Below are 17737 nucleotides of genomic sequence, written 5' to 3'. Positions count from 1 at the left end.
ATTATGTAAAGCCAGCTCTATGTTACTGTATTATGCAAAGCCAGCTCTATGTTACTGTATTATGCAAAGCCAGCTCTATGTCACTGCATTATGTAAAGCTAGTGTATGTCACTGCCTTATGTAAAGCCAGCTCTATGTTACTGCATTATGTAAAGCCAGCTCTATGTTACTGCATTATGTAAAGCCAGCTCTATGTTACTGTATAATGTAAAGCCAGCTCTATGTCACTGCATTATGTAAAGCCAGCTCTATGTTACTGTATTATGTAACGCCAGTTCTATGTTACTGTATTATGTAAAGCCAGCTCTATGTCACTGCATTATGTAAAGCCAGCTCTATGTCACTGCATTATGTAAAGTCAGCTCAGTGTTACTGTATTATGTAAAGTCAGCTCAGTGTTACTGTATTATGTAAAGCCAGCTCTATGTTACTGTATTATGTAAAGCCAGCTCTATGTCACTGCATTATGTAAAGACAGCTCTATGTCACTGCATTATGTAAAGACAGCTCTATGTCACTGCATTATGTGCTCATAGTCATCTTTAAAACATGTTGGTGTTTCACCTCCCTTTTCACTGCTTCTCTTGCTAAAACAATGACTTACCTCAGTGGTCTGTTAAGGGGAGCAACGACGTAAACAAAGGATCAATGAATGACTGACTGAGTGACCTCACGCGTAGTCCTCGAGTCTCTGCTTTGCCTTAATCAGATAAATAACAACAACAACAAAAGGAAGCTGAAGCTCGCAGGCAGACGTGTGCCGCTCACTGTGCTTCTGAAGCAATTCCCTAATGGGTGCTTATGTGAAATACGACTTTCCCTTTGCATTTCCAGGCTCAGAATGTGTGTGGCATTTATTTGCACAACTCCATTTCAATTTGCAGGGACTGGCAGCTGAAGGAGGCACAGGGGACGCTGCCTCATCGCCTCCACTTACTAACGTTATAGACCTTATAGAGGGCTGCCTGGAGGGAACACACACACACACACACTGTTAAAGGCCTTATAGGCCCTGCCTAGGAGGAACCCTCAGCAGGCTGCAACACTTAAACGTCTGAGCACCTTCACCAGTCAATGTAATGTACACTGCTCGGATGGATCCAGATTCCCCATCCATTCCTCTGTGTGTGTGTGTGTGTGTGTGTGTGTGTGTGTGTGTGTGTGTGTGTGTGTGTGTGTGTGTGTGTGTGTGTGTGTGTGTGTGTGTGTGTGTGTGTGTGTGTGTGTGTGTGTGTGTGTGTGTGTGTGTGTGTGTGTGCGTGTGTGCGTGTGTGTGTGTGTGTGTGTGTGTGTCGATGGCAGGGTGGGCTAAAGTGCATGTAGAAAGCTTGATTTGTTTCCACAGTCAGAGAAGTGGCTTTCTAATCGTCTTTCTAATCCGCGGTTGTTTGTTTCAAACAATGAAACAGATGAAATGAACAAATTAACATTCAACAACAGTGTCAGTAGTGTATTCTAATGTACATGTATTCTAATGTACATGTATTCTAATGTACATGTATTCTAATGTACATGTATTCTAATGTACATGTATTCTAATGTACATTTATTCTAATGTACATTCTAATGTACATGTATTCTAATGTACATGTATTCTAATGTACATGTATTCTAATGTACATGTATTTTAATGTACATTCTAATGTACATGTATTCTAATGTACATTCTAATGTACATTCTAATGTACATGTATTCTAATGTACATGTATTCTAATGTACATGTATTCTAATGTACATTCTAATGTACATTCTAATGTACATGTATTCTAATGTACATGTATTCTAATGTACATTCTAATGTACATTCTAATGTACATGTATTCTAATGTACATGTATTCTAATGTACATGTATTCTAATGTACATTCTAATGTACATTCTAATGTACATGTATTCTAATGTACATGTATTCTAATGTACATTCTAATGTACATTCTAATGTACATGTATTCTAATGTACATGTATTCTAATGTACATGTATTCTAATGTACATTCTAATGTACATGTATTCTAATGTACATTCTAATGTACATGTATTCTAATGTACATTCTAATGTACATTCTAATGTACATGTATTCTAATGTACATGTATTCTAATGTACATGTATTCTAATGTACATTCTAATGTCATCTCAACAGATGGACACCAACGGTTATAAGTCATTTCTTATATGGTCAGTGTCACTTCACATCACTTTATCAATATATAGCACTCTACTTTGACCAGTTAAAAACAGATACTATTTTAAGCCCATATGGGAAATAAAAGCTAATTAAACTTTCATTATGGTACCAATCTGGCATAGAATCACCCCCCCCCCCCCCCCCCCCCCCCCCCCAAAAAGAAGAAAAAAAATGTTTGGAGGCGAAATTGAAAAAGCACAATGGGACAAATGAACAAATTAACTTATTCACCAACAACAACATAACAGCACGACAGACCATTGGCAATATCATCTGTAGCCTAGCTGTGTTCCTTTTGGCTCAGCCCGGGATTTTTAATTGTTTGATAATTCATCTCGGAGCACTAATTTACCCCCCACCGTCAGACTTGTATGTTCCACCATTTAGTGAAACATTCCCACAGAATTCTAAATGAGCTTCGTGGCATATAAAAGCTGTGTTCCAGGGAATGGTACCTATTTATGGACGGCTTTTCAAGGCCTGTTCGTCAACATTAACCCTTTGGGCAAACTAATGCCCATATGCTACGTTTTCAGGACATTCTATTTGAAAGTCTTTGTGAGCAACAGTACTGTACGTGCCTTCCTGTTGTAGCTACTGTATCAACTAACGAGTGTGTGATTCAAGTTTCATTTTATTAGCTAGTACACGTTTCATTTTATTAGCTAGTACAAGTTTCATTGTATTAGCTAGTACAAGTTTCATTTTATTAGCTAGTACACGTTTCATTGTATTAGCTAGTACAGGTTTCATTGTATTAGCTAGTACACGTTTCATTTTATTAGCTAGTACAAGTTTCATTGTATTAGTTAGTACAAGTTTCATTTTATTAGTTAGTACAACTTTCATTTTATTAGTTAGTACAAGTTTCATTGTATTAGTTAGTACAAGTTTCATTTTATTAGTTAGTATAAGTTTCATTGTATTAGTTAGTACAAGTTTCATTGTATTAGTTAGTACAAGTTTCATTTTATTAGTTAGTACAACTTTCATTTTATTAGTTAGTACAAGTTTCATTTTATTAGTTAGTACAAGTTTCATTGTATTAGTTAGTACAAGTTTCATTGTATTAGTTAGTACAAGTTTCATTGTATTAGTTAGTACAAGTTTCATTGTATTAGTTAGTACAAGTTTCATTGTATTAGTTAGTACAAGTTTCATTGTATTAGTTAGTACAAGTTTCATTTTATTAGTTAGTACAAGTTTCATTGTATTAGTTAGTACAAGTTTCATTGTATTAGTTAGTACAAGTTTCATTGTATTAGTTAGTACAAGTTTCATTGTATTAGTTAGTACAAGTTTCATTTTATTAGTTAGTACAAGTTTCATTGTATTAGTTAGTACAAGTTTCATTGTATTAGTTAGTACAAGTTTCATTGTATTAGCTAGTACAAGTTTCATTGTATTAGTTAGTACAAGTTTCATTGTATTAGTTAGTACAAGTTTCATTGTATTAGTTAGTACAAGTTTCATTGTATTAGTTAGTACAAGTTTCATTGTATTAGTTAGTACAAGTTTCATTTTATTAGTTAGTACAAGTTTCATTGTATTAGTTAGTACAAGTTTCATTGTATTAGTTAGTACAAGTTTCATTGTATTAGCTAGTACAAGTTTCATTGTATTAGTTAGTACAAGTTTCATTTTATTAGTTAGTACAAGTTTCATTGTATTAGTTAGTACAAGTTTCATTTTATTAGTTAGTACAAGTTTCATTGTATTAGTTAGTACAAGTTTCATTGTATTAGTTAGTACAAGTTTCATTGTATTAGCTAGTACAAGTTTCATTGTATTAGTTAGTACAAGTTTCATTGTATTAGTTAGTACAAGTTTCATTGTATTAGTTAGTACAAGTTTCATTGTATTAGTTAGTACAAGTTTCATTGTATTAGTTAGTACAAGTTTCTGGATGTAGTATTTTGTTTTCCCAGTTTCGATTTGATGAGCAAGAATAAATTTGATAGTTTCTGATTGAATACCGTCGGTTATGTCCTCCTTTACTTTTGGTTGTGTGGTCAGTCCTGAGGGTTAGGGTTAGGGTTAGGGGTTAGGGTTAGGGGTTAGGGTTAGGGTTACGGTTAGGGTTAGGGCAGCAGTAGAGGAGGGATCAGTCCTGTCCTGTCTCTGTCTCTGGCCTAAAGTTTAGGGTTAGGCTTAGGGCAGCAGTAGAGGAGGGGTCAATCCTGTCCTGTCTCTGTCTCTGGCCTGCAGGTGGGCTCTTCCATCTGTGATGAAGAGGTCAGCATCACTGAGGGTCACAGGGTCACATGGTGTTCTGAGACCACCGAGGCTTCTGAACCCTCCCTCTCCCGTCCCCACTGGTCAATAAACTATTACAGGGTTCCCCAGCCTCTCCCCACAGTGACTAATGCCTCTGAGCTCAGATGGACTGTTAAAGGTTAATGCTGGACGCTGACCTCCGTCACATCTGACAAATACTGTCATTGTTTGATACCCAGATCTCCCAGCTTGTAGCTTGTATAATTGAGGCTGGTTTAAAAGATCACCAGGGTGATCTCTTCAGAGTAGATAGACAACTATGCCTGGAAGTGGATGGGCTGAAATTCTAATTCCCAATTGTAGGCCAATGCACTTGGTTGGTCTTTTGGCTGATGTGCAGAGGTTGATTCAGAGGTTAGTTTGTAACAAGCAAAGAAGTGCGTATCAGTTTATTGAACAGGGTGAAACAGTTCAAATCCACTGTGTGGATATTTCTGGCACTGTAATAGAGCAATCTTTCTCAAACCTCTCCTCTGGGACTCCTCAGCCTTTCTCAGACCTCTCCTCTGGGACTCCTCAGCCTTTCTCAATCATCTCCTCTGGGACCCCTCAACCTTTCTCAAACCTCTCCTCTGGGACTCCTCAGCCTTTCTCAATCATCTCCTCTGGGACCCCTCAACCTTTCTCAAACCTCTCCTCTGGGACACCTCAGCCTTTCTCAATCATCTCCTCTGGGACCCCTCAGCCTTTCTCAAACCTCTCCTCTGGAACCCCTCAGCCTTTCTCAATCCTCTCCTCTGGGACCCCTCAGCCTTTCCATGTGTTACATCTATCCAGAACTAGCACACCTGATTCCTCAGCCAACTACTCATCATAGCCCTTGACGAGGGAATCAGGTGAGTTGGTTTAGGGCTACAACAAGATGGTGAAATGTCTGGGGGTCCCTGAGCCTTGTCAAATCTCCTCTGGGATAGAGTATAACTGCAAAAAAACAACTAAAGTGGTATGACAGTAATATACTCATGACAGTCCTATGATAGTCTGTGTGTTATGTTAGTGATAATGGAGTCCTATGATAGTCTGTGTGTGGTGGTAATGGAGTCCTATGATAGTCAGTGTGTTATGTTAGTGGTAATGGAGTCATATGACAGTCTGTGTGTAGGGGTAATGGAGTCCTATGATAGTCTGTGTGTAGGGGTAATGGAGTCCTATGACAGTCTGTGTGTAGGGTAATGGAGTCCTATGATAGTCTGTGTGTTATGTTAGTGGTAATGGAATCCTATGATAGTCTGTGTGTTATGTTAGTGGTAATGGAGTCATATGATAGTCTGTGTGTTATGTTAGTGATAATGGAGTCCTATGATAGTCTGTGTGTGGTGGTAATGGAGTCCTATGATAGTCAGTGTGTTATGTTAGTGGTAATGGAGTCATATGATAGTCAGTGTGTTATGTTAGTGGTAATGGAGTCCTATGATAGTCTGTGTGTTATGTTAGTGGTAATGGAGTCCTATGATAGTCTGTGTGTGGTGGTAAAGGAGTCCTATGATAGCCTGTGTGTTATGTTAATGGTAATGGAGTCCTATGATAGTCTGTGTGTTATGTTAGTGGTAATGGAGTCCTATGATAGTTTGTGTGTGGTGGTAATGGAGTCCTATGATAGTCTGTGTGTTATGTTAGTGGTAATGGAATCCTATGATAGTCTGTGTGTTATGTTAGTGGTAATGGAGTCATATGATAGTCTGTGTGTTATGTTAGTGGTAATGGAGTCCTATGATAGTCTGTGTGTGGTGGTAATGGAGTCATATGATAGTCTGTGTGTTATGTTAGTGGTAATGGAGTCATATGATAGTCTGTGTGTTATGTTAGTGGTAATGGAGTCCTATGATAGTATGTGTGTTACGTCAGTGTGAATGGAGTCCTATGATAGTCTGTGTGTAGGGGTAATGGAGTCCTATGACAGTCTGTGTGTAGGGGTAATGGAGTCCTATGACAGTCAGTGTGTTATGTTAGTGGTAATGGAGTCCTATGATAGTCTGTGTGTGGTGGTAATGGAGTCCTATGATAGTCAGTGTGTTATGTTAGTGGTAATGGAGTCCTATGCCAGTCAGTGTGTTATGTTAGTGGTAATGGAGTCCTATGATAATCTGTGTGTTACGTCAGTGTGAATGGAGTCCTATGATAGTCTGTGTGGTATGTTAGTGTGAATGGAGTCCTATGATAGTCTGTGTGGTACGTCAGTGTGAATGGAGTCCTATGATAGTCTGTGTGGTATGTTAGTGGTAATGGAGTCCTATGATAATCTGTGTGTTACGTCAGTGGTAATGGATGGCATGGCGTAGCTGTAAACATCCAGGTGCAGCCTCACCATTATTAGGAGTTGATAAACAGACCTCTTTATAAACAGAGCTCTGATTGGTTGAACATCATGTTATTCTGCCAACCCTCACTTCCAATCAATTCATGCCACAAATTCTAACTCACACTCACTCAAGCATTGCCTATTGCCTTGTTCCTTCATTTCCTCTCCCCTTGTCAACGTTGGTTGGGTCCCCCCTTTCTCTCTCTCCATCTCTCTCTCTCTCTCTCTCTCTCTCTCTCTCTCTCTCTCTCTCTCTCTCTCTCTCTCTCTCTCTCTCTCTCTCTCTCTGTCTCTCTCTCTCTCTCTCTCTCTCTCTCTCTCTCTCTCTCTCTCTCTCTCTCTCTCTCTCTCTCTCTCTCTCTCAGTTCCATAAACAACGCTCAACACGTCTAGATATTTATCAGCTCTATGGGCTGTTATGTTGTCATCTCTACAAAAGCTCCAAATCAACAGCGGGGTTGAATTTTATTCCAAGGAATTTGAATTCCAACATGAGAGCATAAATGTTATTATCTACTGCCTACCTACTGTATTCTGATCATCAGTCCTCTTCCAGAGGGTTTTCCCGACTGCAACAACTTAAGTGACAGGTCGGATAAAATGACCCTGTCAGTCTGTCTGTCTGTCTTTGAACGTGGGAAGCCATCCTCCTAGGTACATAGCAGAGAGGAGTAGCAGTCCTCTTCTGGGCTGTGGATGGCCGTCTCATCAAGCTCTGTCTTTCACTACAGCTGCTTTACAGCAATGGTGGTGGGGGGGGGGGGTGTAACATCAGCCAGGAGGGAGTGGGAGAGGGAACGCCAGGAGGGGAGGGAGGGGAAAGGGAACCTCAGCGAGACAGGCAGGGGACAACCTCTGAGGGCCCTGCCTACTCCAACTTCCCCCCAATGTCCCCCCACCGTCCTCTGGGACCCTTCAACCAGCTTTAGAGGCCAAATGAGGTGTAAGTCTATTAAAAGGCAGTTTGTCTGTGGATCACTGTCCCACAGGGGGGGGGGCTTTGCCTTGTCATTCAGGTGCAGCTAATTTCCTTCTGGTCGACACACACAGAGGCAGAGCGTACACTGGTCTGGCCCTAGCCACGAGGGGAGGGGGTAGTGTGGGTGAGGGGTGATGGATGACGGGTTGGTGGTGGTGGTGGGGGTGGGGGGGTATGGGTGAGGGGTGACGGGTGGTGGTGGGGGGAGACAGGACACAGTCAGACTGACTGGACCTGCTGCTGCTAGAATGTAAAATAACTAAAACGTCTTTCATGTGAGCCCTTCTCACTGTGGTCTGTCAGAGTGATACAGGAATTCATACAGTACATTATATCAAAACTGTAAGCTAGAAGGTTCCAGAGCATTACCTACGTATAATGTTTCATTATTTATAATAACACAAGACTCCGAGGTTTTATCCAAACATGTTGAATTACTCTTCGGAATGTTCAAGGCATTTCTTCTTCTTTTTCTTCTTCTCTCGAGATGAAACATCTACGTTTCCAATAGCTCTGCTGTGTGGCCTCTAAACCCCATTGTACCGCGAGCATCACTCTGAGTTGCTCCTGAGAACGTGTGGGTCTGAGTCTTGACTTGGTGAACAATAGAAGCCATCTGTAATTGGAATCCCTTGAATATGTTTCCAGTGATAAACTGTCACATGATTACAAACTGTGGGATTGTGTTGGTGTGGGGGCTGTAGTGTAGCGCGTCGGGAGCGTGTCAGTTCCTCCGTGTCCACATCACTAAGGAATTGACATGGTCCACACACAGTTGAGCAGAGGGCACGATAGCACCCCTTCCCCTAAGGAGTCTGAAAATATTTGGTATGGGCCTTTCAGATCCTCAACAAGTTATTCAGCTGCACCATCGAGATGCTCTTGACTGGCTGCATTACCGCTTGATACGGAAACTGCAAGGTATCCAACCGCAAGGCGCTACAGAGGGGCAGTGAGTACGGCCCAGGACATCACTGGGTTCCGAGCTTCCTGCCATCCAGGACCTCTATACCAGGCGGCGTCCATAGAAACTGCAAGGTATCCAACCGCAAGGCGCTACAGAGGGTAGTGAGTACGGCCCAGGACCTTTATACCAGGTGGCGTCCATAGAAACTGCAAGGTATCCAACCTCAAGGCGCTACAGAGGGCAGTGAGTACGGCCCAGGACCTCTATACCAGGCGGCGTCCATAGAAACTGCAAGGTATCCAACCGCAAGGCGCTACAGAGGGTAGTGAGTACGGCCCAGGACCTTTATACCAGGTGGCGTCCATAGAAACTGCAAGGTATCCAACCTCAAGGCGCTACAGAGGGCAGTGAGTACGGCCCAGGACCTCTATACCAGGCGGCGTCCATAGAAACTGCAAGGTATCCAACCTCAAGGCACTACAGAGGGCAGTGAGTACGGCCCAGGACCTCTATACCAGGCGGCGTCCATAGAAACTGCAAGGTATCCAACCTCAAGGCACTACAGAGGGCAGTGAGTGTCTATACCAGGCGGCGTCCATAGAAACTGCAAGGTATCCAACGTCAAGGCGCTACAGAGGGCAGTGAGTACGGCCCAGGACCTCTATACCAGGCGGCGTCCAAAGAAGGGCCCCAAAAAATTGTCAAAGACACCAAGTTCTAGACTGTTCTCTATGGTACCGCTTGCCGTACCAGCGCACCAAGTCTGGAACCAACAGGACTCTGAACAGACTTCACCCTCAAGAGATGAGACTGTTAAACAGGAATGCTTAATAGCTAATCAAATGCCTACCAGGACTAACAGCATTGACCTGTTTTCTGCACTAACTCTCTTACACCCCCCCCACCCACACACACTGGACTCTTACACATACTTACACCCCCCTCACCCACACACACACTGGACTCTTACACATACTTACACCCCCCACACACACACTGGACTCTTACACATACTTACACCCCCCCACCCACACACACACTGGACTCTTACACATACTTACACCCCCCCACACACACACACACTGGACTCTTACACATACTTACACCCCCCCCACACACACACTGGACTCTTACACATACTTACACCCCCCACCACACACACACACTGGACTCTTACACATACTTACACCCCCCCACACACACACACACTGGACTCTTACACATACTTACACCCCCACACACACACACACTGGACTCTTACACATACTTACACTGCCCCCCCCCCACACACACACTGGACTCTTACACATACTTACACCCCCCACACACACACACACTGGACTCTTACACATACTTACACCCCCCCCCACACACACACACACACTGGACTCTTACACATACTTACACCCCCCCCCACACACACACACACACTGGACTCTTACACATACTTACACCCCCCCACACACACACACACTGGACTCTTACACATACTTACACCCCCCACACACACACACACTGGACTCTTACACATACTTACACCCCCCCACACACACACACTGGACTCTTACACATACTTACACCCCCCCCCCCACACACACTGGACTCTTACACATACTTACACCCCCCACACACACACACTGGACTCTTACACATACTTACACCCCCCCCACCCACCCACACACACTGGACTCTTACACATACTTACACCCCCCACACACACACACACTGGACTCTTACACATACTTACACCCCCCACACACACACACTGGACTCTTACACATACTTACACCCCCCCACACACAACACTGGACTCTTACACATACTTACACCCCCCCCCACACACACACACTGGACTCTTACACATACTTACACCCCCCACACACACACACACTGGACTCTTACACATACTTACACCCCCCCACACACACACACTGGACTCTTACACATACTTACACCCCCCCCCACACACACACACTGGACCCTTACACATACTTACACCCCCCCTACACACACACACACTGGACCCTTACACATACTTACACCCCCCCACAATACACACACACTGGACTCTTACACATTGTTTACACCCCCCCACACACACACTGGACTCTTACACATACTTACACCCCCCCACACACACACACACACTGGACTCTTACACATACTTACACCCCCACACACACACACACTGGACTCTTACACATACTTACACCCCCTCTAATAACATTAGATTTCACTGTTAGTCTACACCTGTTGTTTACCAACAGGAACAATAACATTAGATTTGTTTGAGTTGGCCCGGGCTTTAACCTCAGTCACTGGCTCTGTTCCAAATGTCACACGTTTCCATATATAGTGCACTACTTTTAACCAGGGCCCATAGATATAGTGCACTACTTTTAACCAGGGCCCATAGATATAGTGCACTACTTTTAACCAGGGCCCATAGATATAGGGCACTACTTTTAACCAGGGCCCATAGATATAGGGCACTACTTTTAACCAGGGCCCATAGATATAGTGCACTATTTACTTCAAAAGTAGGTCACTATATAGGGAATAGTGTTCCATTTGGGATGCAGCCAGTGTTTCCTTCACACTTCACTCAATGATGTCCAAACTACAGGCTATTCCCATTTAAAGTTAATTATCTTCCGAAGACGCCTTTTTGAAGTTCTCTGTGTTCCTTCCTGGGTTAATTCATAAGCATTCCTCTTGTTTTCCCAGGGGAAGAATGTCTGCATTTTAAGTGTGTGTGTGTGTGTGTGTGCTCTAAAGACACAGCAGCATCTTAACTTCCCCCAGTTGAAGTGTGGCGCAGGGCTAAGTGGTCCCTGTGCTCACAACGCCACCTCTCTCTGCCCAAACATGACAGCTGGGGACCTGACTGTTGCTATGGAAATCAGACCCCCCCCCCGCCCCCGCATAAACAGACACACGCACGCACTCACACACACACACACACACACACACACACACACACACACACACACACACACACACACACACACACACACACACACACACACACACACACACACACACACACACACACACACACACACACACACACACACACACACAGGTTGAAAATGCCATCCGACTGCTCCTTTAAGACCAGTCCTCCTCCTCTTCTCCATGTTAACAAGTAGACATTTCTGTTGTTCCAAGCTGTTTCAAACAGGGTTTATTGCAAATGGGAAAATGGCTGAGGGAACACTGGGGTGCTTAACTGCACAGCTCAGCTCAGCTCTGTAGCTGAAACCATTCCCCCGAATGGGTTTCTAGTAGAAGCCATTTGTGAGTGATAAAAAAACCCACAAATAAAATGGTTGATTCATTAAACCTTAGTTTGAACAACACAATAGGCGTTGTGAGTTAGGCATTAGTTACATCCTGGAGTTATCCAGTTAAAAGTGTCTTCATATCTCTAATAACTGAAAAACACGGAATGTTGGAATCTGTTCATCTTTTGAAGTTCTGTCCCTATTTTCGAACAATGAAATGAACTAGACATTTCATTACAGTACTGCACCATGAACAGAACCTCTACTGTCACACCAGAGCCATGGGTCAAGCACGGCATACTACATAGAGACTGGGAGAGGAAGAGAGAGACAGATAGAAGACGATTCTCAGCTCCTACTCTGAGACACTTTACACATTCAAGTCCTGGTCTTGGTGCCAAAAAATATTGTGATAATGACGTTTGTGGGGTGGTTTGTGTTTTACAGTAGTGATTAGCCTCAATGTGGGTTGTGTTTTACAGTAGTGATTAGCCTCAATGTGGGTTGTGTTTTTCAATAGTGATTAGCCTCAAGATGGGTTGTGTGATTAGCCTCAAGGTGGGTTGTGTTCTACAGCAGTGATTAGCCTCAATGTGGGTTGTGTTTTACAATAGCCTCAATGTGGGTTGTGTTTTACAATAGTGATTAGCCTCAATGTGGATTGTGTTTTACAATAGTGATTAGCCTCAAGGTGGATTGTGTTTTACAATAGTGATTAGCCTCAAGGTGGATTGTGTGATTAGCCTCAAGGTGGGTTGTGTGATTAGCCTCAAGGTGGGTTGTGTGATTAGCCTCAAGGTGGGTTGTGTGATTAGCCTCAAGGTGGGTTGTGTGATTAGCCTCAAGGTGGGTTGTGTGATTAGCCTCAAGGTGGTTTGTGTGATTAGCCTCAAGGTGGGTTGTGTGATTAGCCTCAAGGTGGTTTGTGTTCTACAATAGTGATTAGCCTCAAGGTGGTTTGTGTGATTAGCCTCAAGGTGGGTTGTGTGATTAGCCTCAAGGTGGGTTGTGTGATTAGCCTCAAGGTGGGTTGTGTGATTAGCCTCAAGGTGGGTTGTGTGATTAGCCTCAAGGTGGGTTGTGTGATTAGCCTCAAGGTGGGTTGTGTGATTAGCCTCAAGGTGGGTTGTGTGATTAGCCTCAAGGTGGGTTGTGTGATTAGCCTCAAGGTGGGTTGTGTGATTAGCCTCAAGGTGGGTTGTGTGATTAGCCTCAAGGTGGGTTGTGTGATTAGCCTCAAGGTGGGTTGTGTGATTAGCCTCAAGGTGGGTTGTGTGATTAGCCTCAAGGTGGTTTGTGTGATTAGCCTCAAGGTGGGTTGTGTGATTAGCCTCAAGGTGGGTTGTGTGATTAGCCTCAAGGTGGTTTGTGTGATTAGCCTCAAGGTGGGTTGTGTGATTAGCCTCAAGGTGGGTTGTGTGATTAGCCTCAAGGTGGGTTGTGTGATTAGCCTCAAGGTGGGTTGTGTGATTAGCCTCAAGGTGGGTTGTGTGATTAGCCTCAAGGTGGTTTGTGTGATTAGCCTCAAGGTGGGTTGTGTGATTAGCCTCAAGGTGGGTTGTGTGATTAGCCTCAAGGTGGTTTGTGTGATTAGCCTCAAGGTGGGTTGTGTGATTAGCCTCAAGGTGGGTTGTGTGATTAGCCTCAAGGTGGGTTGTGTTCTACAATAGTGATTAGCCTCAAGGTGGTTTGTGTGATTAGCCTCAAGGTGGGTTGTGTTTTACAATAGCCTCAATGTGGTTTGTGTTTTACAGTAATGATTAGCCTCAGGTTTGTTTGTGTTTTACAACAGTGATTAGCCTCAAGGTGGGTTGTAGCTGCTCTAATACAGAGTGAGAGAGGAGGGTTGAACAGCAGTCTGAATAGCTGCTCTAATACAGAGTGGGAGAGGAGGGTTGAACAGCTGTCTGAATAGCTGCTCTAATACAGAGTGAGAGAGGAGGGTTGAATAGCGGTCTCAATAGCTGCTCTAATACAGAGTGAGAGAGGAGGGTTGAACAGCAGTCTGAATAGCTGCTCTAATACAGTGTGAGAGAGGAGGGTTGAACAGCAGTCTGAATAGCTGCTCTAATACAGTGTGAGAGAGGAGGGTTGAACAGCTGTCTGAATAGCTGCTCTAATACAGAGTGAGAGAGAAGGGTTGAACAGCAGTCTGAATAGCTGCTCTAATACAGTGTGAGAGAGGAGGGTTGAACAGCTGTCTGAATAGCTGCTCTAATACAGAGTGAGAGAGGAGGGTTGAACAGCAGTCTGAATAGCTGCTCTAATACAGAGTGGGAGAGGAGGGTTGAACAGCTGTCTGAATAGCTGCTCTAATACAGAGTGGGAGAGGAGAGTTGAACAGCAGTCTGAATAGCTGCTCTAATACAGAGTGAGAGAGGAGGGTTGAACAGCAGTCTGAATAGCTGCTCTAATACAGAGTGGGAGAGGAGGATTGAACAGCTGTCTGAATAGCTGCTCTAATACAGAGTGAGAGAGGAGAGTTGAACAGCGGTCTGAATAGCTGCTCTAATACAGAGTGAGAGAGGAGGGTTGAACAGCAGTCTGAATAGCTGCTCTAATACAGAGTGGGAGAGGAGGGTTGAACAGCTGTCTGAATAGCTGCTCTAATACAGAGTGGGAGAGGAGAGTTGAACAGCAGTCTGAATAGCTGCTCTAATACAGAGTGAGAGAGGAGGGTTGAACAGCAGTCTGAATAGCTGCTCTAATACAGAGTGGGAGAGGAGGGTTGAACAGCTGTCTGAATAGCTGCTCTAATACAGAGTGAGAGAGGAGAGTTGAACAGCGGTCTGAATAGCTGCTCTAATACAGAGTGAGAGAGGAGGGTTGAACAGCTGTCTGAATAGCTGCTCTAATACAGAGTGGGAGAGGAGGGTTGAACAGCTGTCTGAATAGCTGCTCTAATACAGAGTGAGAGAGGAGGGTTGAACAGCAGTCTGAATAGCTGCTCTAATACAGTGTGAGAGAGGAGGGTTGAACAGCTGTCTGAATAGCTGCTCTAATACAGAGTGAGAGAGGAGGGTTGAACAGCAGTCTGAATAGCTGCTCTAATACAGAGTGAGAGAGGAGGGTTGAACAGCGGTCTGAATAGCTGCTCTAATACAGTGTGAGAGAGGAGGGTTGAACAGCTGTCTGAATAGCTGCTCTAATACAGAGTGAGAGAGGAGAGTTGAACAGCAGTCTGAATAGCTGCTCTAATACAGAGTGAGAGAGGAGGGTTGAACAGCAGTCTGAATAGCTGCTCTAATACAGAGTGAGAGAGGAGGGTTGCATATTGAAAGGTACCCTATAGGTTCTGGTCAAAAGTAGTGCACTATATTTGTATTTGATTTAACCTTGATTTCGACAGGGAGTCATACATATGTATATTCCTAGAAAGGGAATAGGGTACCATTTGGGATACAGATGAGATGTGGACCCATTAGACTGGAGAGAGAGGTGCTCGTGGTGGGTCAGATTTATCTCTCAGGCTGAGTTGGCAGTTTATAGGAGAATGAATGGTAGAGACAAGATGGAGAACCAGAAGACACTACCGATCAGAATGAGGTGGATCCGACCACAAAGATGACAATTATAAAACAAGTACAATTATGGTCCAAAAATTCACTTGAATCTGAGTAAATTAAAGATGGTTCTTGTTTATGTCACGGCTTTCTTCCTGGGAAGGAGAGGCGGACCAAAACGCAGCGTGGTTATTTTGATACATCTTTAATAAAGCTGAAAATAGAACAACAACAACAACAACAACAACAACAACAACAACAACAACAACAACAACAACAACAACAACAACAACAACAACAACAACAAGAACAAGAACAACAACAACAACAAGAACAAGAACCGTGAAAAACCAAAAACAGACATATCTGGTGTAGCAAACACAAAGACAGGAACAATCACCCACAAAACCCAACACCAAACAGGCTACCTAAATATGGCTCCCAATCAGAGACAATGACTAACACCTGCCTCTGATTGAGAACCATATCAGGCCCAAACACAGAAACAGACAAACAAGACATCCAACATAGAATGCCCACTCAGATCACAGATGACAGTTTATGGTCATCTAAGCTATTATTTGAAACTTTTAAACATCTCCCATTGTATATGACTTGCCAGATTTTCTCTGTCCAACCTCAGCCTTCGTTGTTGAACAGTTCAGCCATGACAAGTGTAAACAGCCAGCCAGCAACACATCTCCAACATGCTGAGAGAGACTAATGCTGAGTGCAAAGTGCTTAAAGGCGGGGGGGTCTCTGTGTAGAAAAGTTATCTATACGTCACACTAAATAATGATCTCCTATACATTTCATCAGCCCCACTCTGTCTGTCCCTGTTGTCTCTGTCAAGTCTGGACTGTAGACACTGTTGTCTCTGGCTGGTTGATATTAATGAGTGGAAGCTGATGGATACAGACAGTCAGTTCTCACATGGACACGTGAGTCCTCCCTATCAGTGTCATCTACTCCATGTTGGTGATATTCACTCATCAGAGACAGGGAGCTGTCCCTATCAGTGTCATCTAATCCATGTTGGTGTTATTCACTCATCAGAGACAGGGTGCTGTCCCTATCAGTGTCATCTACTCCATGTTGGTGTTATTCACTCATCAGAGACAGGGTGCTGTCCCTATCAGTGTCATCTACTCCATGTTGGTGATATTCACTCATCAGAGACAGGGTGCTGTCCCTATCAGTGTCATCTACTCCATGTTGGTGATATTCACTCATCAGAGACAGGGTGCTGTCCCTATCAGTGCCATCTACTCCATGTTGGTGTTATTCACTCATCAGAGACAGGGTGCTGTCCCTATCAGTGTCCCCATGTCAGTGCCATCTACTCCATGTTGGTGATATTCACTCATCAGAGACAGGGTGCTGTCCCTATCAGTGTCATCTACTCCATGTTGGTGATATTCACTCATCAGAGACAGGGAGCCGTCCCTGTCAGTGCCATCCTTCATTTATTTATTTATTTTATTTTACCCCAGATTTCATGGTATCCAATTGGTAGTAGTTACTGTCTTGTCTCATCGCTGCAACTCCCGTACGGACTCGGGAGAGGCGAAGGTCGAGAGCCATGCGTCCTCTAAACACAACCCAACCAAGAGCCGTGCCTCCTCCGAAACACAACCCAACCAAGAGCCGTGCCTCCTCCGAAACACAACCCAACCAAGAGCCGTGCCTCCTCCGAAACACAACCCAACCAAGAGCCGTGCCTCCTCCGAAACACAACCCAACCAAGAGCCGTGCCTCCTCCGAAACACAACCCAACCAAGAGCCGTGTGTCCTCTAAACACAACCCAACCAAGAGCCATGTGTCCTCTAAACACAACCCAACCAAGAGCCGTGTGTCCTCTAAACACAACCCAACCAAGAGCCATGCGTCCTCTAAACACAACCCAACCAAGAGCCATGCGTCCTCCGAAACACAACCCAACCAAGAGCCGTGTGTCCTCCGAAACACAACCCAACCAAGAGCCGTGCCTCCTCCGAAACACAACCCAACCAAGCCGCACTGCTACTTGACACAACGCAAATCCAACTCCATCCGTCTAGCCAGCCGCACCAATGTGTCGGAGGAAACACCGTACACCTAGCGACCTGGTCAGCTTGTACTGCGCCCGGCCCGCCACAGGAGTCGCTAGTGCGCGATGAGACAAGGATATCGCTACCGGCCAAACCCTCCCTAACCCAGACGATGCTAGGCCAATTGTGCGTCGCCCCATGGACCTCCCGGTTGCGGCCGGCTGCGACAGAGCCTGGACTCAAACCCAGAGTCTCTGGTGGCACAGCT

The sequence above is a fragment of the Oncorhynchus gorbuscha genome, unplaced genomic scaffold (genome assembly GCF_021184085.1).
Source record: "Oncorhynchus gorbuscha isolate QuinsamMale2020 ecotype Even-year unplaced genomic scaffold, OgorEven_v1.0 Un_scaffold_1698, whole genome shotgun sequence".
NCBI classification, from domain to species: Eukaryota; Metazoa; Chordata; class Actinopteri; order Salmoniformes; family Salmonidae; genus Oncorhynchus; species Oncorhynchus gorbuscha.
This window is presented reverse-complemented; position numbering follows the sequence as displayed.